The sequence below is a fragment of the Nicotiana attenuata genome, unplaced genomic scaffold (genome assembly GCF_001879085.1).
Source record: "Nicotiana attenuata strain UT unplaced genomic scaffold, NIATTr2, whole genome shotgun sequence".
NCBI lineage: Eukaryota > Viridiplantae > Streptophyta > Magnoliopsida > Solanales > Solanaceae > Nicotiana > Nicotiana attenuata.
In genome coordinates, this window is record NW_017670678.1 from 191,511 (window position 1) to 198,436 (window position 6,926).

Consider the following 6,926-nt stretch of genomic DNA (forward strand, 5'->3'; position numbering starts at 1 on the left):
TTCAATTTACAAACTAAAAGTTACAATTTATAAACTAAAAGTTCAATTCATAAACTAAAAGTTCAATTCATATCCAAAAGGTTCAATTCATAAACTAAAAGTCTAATTCATATCCTAAAATACTCAATTTATAAACTAAAAGTTCAATTCATATCCTAAAATTTTAATTTATAAACTAAAAGTTCAATTCATAAATTAAAGTTCAAATCATAAATTAAAAGTTCAAATCATAAATTAAAATTCCAATACATAAACTAAAACTTCAATTCAGATCCAAAAATTTCAATTCATAAATTAAAAGTTCAAATCATAAACTAAAATTCCAATATATAAACTAAAAGTCCAATTCATATCCAAAAAGTTCAATTCATAAATTAAAATTTCAAATCATAAACTGAAATTCCAATACATAAACTAAAAGTCCAATTCATATCCTAAAAGTCAAATTCATATCCTAAAAGTTCAATTCAAATCCTAAAAGTCCAATTCATATCCTAAAAGTTCAATTCATATCCTAAAATTTCAATTTATAAACTAAAATTTCAATTCATAAACTAAAAGTTCAATTCATATCCTAAAATACTCAATTCATAAACTAAAAGTTCAATTCATATCCTAAAGGTTCAATTCATATCCTAAACCCTAGATTCTAACTAAACTATCAAGACAATACAAAGTGTAATTCAAATCTAACTAAACTAAATTCAACGCTAATTAAACTAATTAGTTAATATAATTAATTAACAAAGCTAACTAAAACAAGACCTAAATCCTAATCCTCAATAAAATACAATGTTCAAAGAATTAAAACACTAATTCATATCCTTAAACTACAATATTGAAATAATTGAAACAAAAACTAGAAATAACAAAGATTCAAGGTTATAATTCAAACCTAGGTTTTTTTTAGATGGAGAAGGAGAGAGAGGGGCAGCGGCAGCGGTCGCAGCGGCGGCGGTTGGCGGCGGCTCCGGCGGTCGCAGAAGTAACGACCCGACCGGTCGTTTTGAGTCCTAGCGCTCCGTTCAGCAGTCGGAGGCCATGAACAACTTCATTTCGGGTATTATGACTTGTACGCGTGGTCGGAATTAAGTTCCGGGAAGTTCAGAGTTGATTTAGAAAGAGAATTCTCATTTGAGAAGCCTAATGTTGAAAGAATGAACTAGGATTGGGTTTTTGAGTAAACGGCCTGGAATCAGGATCTGAAGGTTCCAGCAGGTTCATATGATGATTTCGGACTTGGGCGTATGCCCGGTTCGGGTTTTGGATAACCCGAGAGCGTTTTGGCGCATATTGTGGAAGTTAGCATTTTAGAAGGAATTTCTTAAGTTTGGCTTGAAGTGCATTTTAATGATATCAATGTCCGTTTGGGAATCCGAGACTGCGTATAGCTCCGTGGGGTGATTCTGGAGTTGGGAGCGCGATCGGAAGGGAATTCGGAGGTTCGTAGGTCATTTTGGAGCCATTTGGCTAAAGATGGAAGTTGAAGGTTTTTGGGAAGTTCGGCCGACTGGTCATTTTGCATTGTTGAACCCCGTTCCCTTAAATAAAACTTCCCGCACTTGCTTTAGCTAATTCATGACTTGCGGGGACGGGTGGTTCGGAAGTTAGAAAAGTTTTGAGCAAGAATAAGCCTAGTTGCTTCTTTGACTTCGGTCAACATTTTGGGGAAACGGACCCGGAATCGTGATTTGACAATTTCTGAGGGTCCGTGGGAAAATATGGGACCTGGGCGTATGCCCGGAATCGAATTCCGTGGTCCCTAGCCCGAGTAATGAATTTTTATGTGAAATTGTTAAGTTTAAGTTTCAAAGATTTAAATAAACTAAAAAATTATTGTTTTCCTAGGTATCGGGTTCGGATTTCGATTCCGAAACTTGGTACAAGTCCGAAGTATCAGTTAAGACTTGCCTGTAAAATTTGGTGTCAATCCGAGTAGTTTAAGGGCGTTTTGACCCGTTACGAGGAAATTTAGAACTTGAAGGTTCAATGATTTGAATCATTTGGTTTTGGGGTTGATTCCTTGATTTGGCATTGTTTTAAGCGTTTCGAGGGTTCGAGTAGGTCCGCCTCGTGATTTCAGACTTGTCGGTATATTCGGGCGGGGCTCGGGAGCCCCGAGCGTCAAATGGTCGAGGTTCGAGTGAAGTTGGAAATTTGGAAAGGGCTGGGATTTTTGCTGCTTCTGTCATAACCGCATCTGCGGTTCTTGAGCCGCAGATGCGGTCCAGTAGTCGCTGAAGCGGGAAGGACCAGGCCCAGGGGAAACCACAGAAGCGGACCCCACACCGCAGAATCGGTCCGTCCGCCCCAGGCCCAGAACCGCAGAAGCGGTGGGCTCTCCGCTTATGCGGACTCGCAGAAGCGAGTTTTAGATCGCAGAAGCGGCCCAGGCCCCTTGCCCTTATCCGCAAAAGCGGCTCATGTCCGCAGAAGCGGAACCCGCAAAAGCGGGAATCGCTGGGGACAGGAGGGTTCATTAATACGAACCCAAACTCATTTCTCTCACTTTTCACTACGCACTTGGGCGATTTTGGGGGGGTTTCAAAGAGAGAGTTTCCACATATCATTGCAAGGTAAGTAATCCCCACTCACTTTTAGTTCAAATACATAAACATTAGGTAGATTTAACACTAAAAATTAGGTAAAATCAAGGGATTTGAGCTAGACCTAGGGTTTAATGAAAACTAAGGTTTTATCACATAATTTGCCATGTAATGAACTAGAAATCATATATTTGTGATCCTTAGGTGATAGAGAATAACATCGTTCGAAAAATCTCGGAATCCAAGCACGTGGGCCTGGGGTCGGAATTTAGGAAACTTGTATTAATGGTTAGGAAATTACTTAAACAACTAGAATATAAGCTTGTAAGTCCTTATTGACTATTTCTTGCTTATTTTAATTAGTTGGTACTCGTTTGGCTACGAATTGAGGGTTTGAGCTTATTCTTGATATTGGAAGTGCGCTTCGGAGCGAGGTGAGTCTCCTTTCTAACCTTATGAGGGGGAAATGTCCCCATAGGTGAATTGTTTGGCTATGTGCTCCTATTTGTGGGGGCTATTGTCCGGGTAGTCTAGGACCCAAAAGCATGTTATACTTGAAGTATTTGAAATCTTGTGAATAGTTGAATCGTTCAAGCTGTATTAAAATAGTAAGTGAATTTCTAACAATATCTAAACCTCACCTTCTTAAATTGCTGAAAGAGAATAGTGTCCTCGAATAATTGCCCCATGTTGGCTTCTTGACTGAATGTCTCTTTGTGTTTAATTTGGAACGGGCCAAACGCCTCGGCAGATTAAATAGATGCATCTATAGGCGCGCCGTCGACCCTCGGCAAGTGCACATTTCTTTTCTGTAGGAGCGGGCCGTCGCCTCGGCATGATTTGCGCATGATAATTGTGTATATTGATGCATGCGAATTCTAATTAAAGATATTGCCTTTCATGGCTTGATGTAAATTGATAAATAAAGAAGAATAAGACTTGAAAATCCTTTATTAATTGTTGAAGGTGTTTACTTGCTTTACAGCTCTGTGAAGTAAAAACTCACCCTATGAATTCATGATTTTCTCGCACGTTTAGTGTATTATTATTATTGGACCGCTAGTGAGTGTCCAGGTTGACCCTATCGTCTCTACTCCTTCGGGGTTAGGCGGGATACTCACTGAGTACACGTTGATTACGTACTCATACTACACGTCGGTGCATTTTTGTTGCACAGGTATATTTTACATTAGATGGCAGCACAGATGATTTGGGGACTAGGTGAGCTGCATTGTTCGAGACGACCCGCAGCTAGTGTAGTTCCCTTCCAGTATCTTATTTATTTATTCTCTGTCTACTGTATTTCGGACAGACATTGTATTCTATTTTCCTTGTCAGTAGTTGCTCATGTACTTGTGACACCGGGTTCTGGGATGGTTTCTTCTTTTTGAAAGATGCGTACTAATAGTTACATCTTGATTTGGATCAAAACAGAAATTGTCGTATATATATATATATATGAAAAATGGAAGTAAAACTCTTAGATTTTCAAAGTTATTAAAAGAGAATTTAATTGATGAATTAGTTGGCTTGCCTGACGACGGTGTCCGGCGCCATCACGACCCATAGTGGATTTGGGTCCTGACAACATGGTATCAGAGCACTAGGTTCCCAGGGACTCATGAGTCATGAGCAAGTCTAGTAGAGTCTCGCGGATCGGTACGGAGACGTCTGTACTTATCCTCGGGAGGCTGCAGGACTGTTAGGAGTACTTCCCTTCTTGTTTCCTTATCGTGCGGTTTGATTCCTTTGAGGCTTATGCCTTTGATTCCTTCCCACCCAATCTTACGCGACGCGAGCGCTTGTTATAAATCGAAAATTGAAGGATTGCAATGGCACTACAAATGTGGTGCGGGATGATTTTCCCGGTATAGTTGATCGGACTATTATAGTCGCATTCGGAGGGAATTTATATTGTTTCAGCTCAGTAACGGAACTTTTAAGAGCCTTGAGGCTAGGCACAGGTTACCATAATGTTTACGAGCGATTATTCCGCATGTTGTTGTGATGGTAGGGTGTTTGCCCACGTGTCGGGGCAGTAAGGGAGTTGAAGGGAGGTTTACTCAGTGTGTAATCCAGGGATTTCGTATTTTATTCCCGGAAAGGGGAAAGGCAATCGAACTAAGAAGGGTCAGATGTGGACTGGTGGAAGTAATGAGGTTAATTGCGAACGTGGTGAATTTTTCTTCTATATTGGGGTGTTGTCGTCCTAATTGGGCGTATTAAGTTTGTCGGTGTTATGATCTTCTACAATTCGCCTTTGTGGCAAGATATTGTGAAATAGTATCGGAGGTACAACTATCAGATAGCGCAGGATGCGGTGGTTCAGGATTGAATCAGTATTTCTATGGATAGCAATTCGAGAAGGATGACATTCGGAAAGGTTTGGAGTTAGTAGCAAATTGTGAATTCAAGTTCTAAGAAGATAAATTTTATTAAGGCAGCAACTGAGCAGCAAAAGATGAGAAAGGCACGTGAGAAGTGTCAGTCGGGGTTTTAAATTGCTAAAAGGCCAGGAATATAAAGCCAAAGTTGAGTAGTCGATTAAGGGGATGAGTTCCGCCAAAGTGGGAGAGTGGCGGAGATGCATGCGGGCTTGCAGTGGAAGGACCACGTACCTTAAGGAGAGTTGGAGTGATTTGATAATATTAGTGATTGGTTATTGGGGTCTACGGATTCAATTCGAAGTAGGGGTTCTTGTGCGGCCAGAGGTTTAATATAACGGGAAGGAGCCGCTTAAATGAAGAAGGATGCAACATAGCTTTGAATTGGGAGGATGTTGCCGCACATGTCAATGATGTCCACAAGGGGTGAAAATGGACCTGCGCGACTGGAGTGTAAGCTCAGACTCAGGAAGGGTTATCGATGCCGTAGTAATTGTACTCGGCGCAGCAGTGTTGGAAGATGCCGGGGAGAGCCTACTATAGGTGGTTAGCCAAGTGAGCAGATTAGCAGTCGCGTGGTTGGCAAGGCTTCTACGAAGAATCTTATCGGGTATGTAACGGAAGAATCGATCGTGCGAATGTGGTGGATGAATTAGAGTATAAGAAAGGGGTTTTACAGAGAGATCCCGGGAATTTTGGCGGTTGATTGTGCAAGGTTATGTCAATAAGAGATAAAAGGACGAGTGAGTTCCAGATTGGTGAAATTATAGCTTCAAGCTAAGTGGGAGAGTCCCACCTCTTGCGGTGGGATTGCAGAGTTGCTTGCTGAGCTTTTGATTATTAAGTATATTGATGGGCTATTTCAGCTACGGGGAAAGACCATGAGTAGTAATTCGAGCTGGTGAATTGTTAAAATGCATGCTATGGTTGGCCTTATTGGCTCATGTTCAGACTTGGGGAAGAATTCAGGATTCATGCCTTGTATAAGTGCAGGTTTCAAAGGAAGTGATTCCGCCGGGTGCCCCGTCCAGAGGGTATTTATGTGTTTTATGATTTATGGAGTTGACTATATTCGGGGCCAAGACAGAGCGGGTGGCTCTCAGCAGCGGTCCTAGTGAAAATTCAAAGGAGGAAGTGTGATGGTTAATGATATCGAGCCTATAGGTGCAGTTGAGAATCAAGCTTATACAGCAGCTTACGAATAGAGACTCAGAACGATCTGTGATGTTTTGGCTCGCGGTGTAGCATTTGAAAGATCTGAAATGATTCGAGGTCGCTCAAGATAAGTGCAGAAGGAGTATGTTATGTGTTGGAAGAAATCAGTAATACCTTTAAGGCAATCACGGATAAATGGGAAGAAGGTAGTAGATTGGCCATAGTTGAATTTGGTGTATTGGTGTTGGCAGTCAGTTTCTGCAGCGTGATCGAGTTATGTAAGTGATTTATGATGGTACGTATCAGGCTTGTCGGCCGCTGCAACTGATGTTATTTAGAAACCTTCTATTGTTATGGCTTGTTGTGTGGAAGCAGATTCCGGAAGAGGATATGGTGGCTTAGACCGCTACTTAGATGGTTACATATTCTACGATTATGAGTATTCACCCGTGCGTTGCTATGTTTCTCCTGAAGTGAGTTAAGTGAAAAATTCTTATGTGATGAAGTGTTAAATATTAAAATTGTGTTCTATCGCATGTTGGCACGTTGGGTGCAGTGAGTAGCATGGAAATACGAAGCGAGGATCAAGGTTGCAGTTCGGTGTTGACAAGGATGTCACGGGCTCGGATGAGCGAGGAAAGGATTGAATGATTAGAGTAAATTGGTATTGTCTTCAGTGTCGCCTGAAATCGATGTGTTGTGAAAGAGGCTTTGCATCCTGGTTAAGGATTTTTGATTGCTTTTCAGCGTTAGTGCGTCCGGAGGATTAGACGGGCGAACCCGTTATTTATTTCGGCAAATTCTGGGAGCGTGTCCCACGGGGAGACTGTATAGGTGTGAC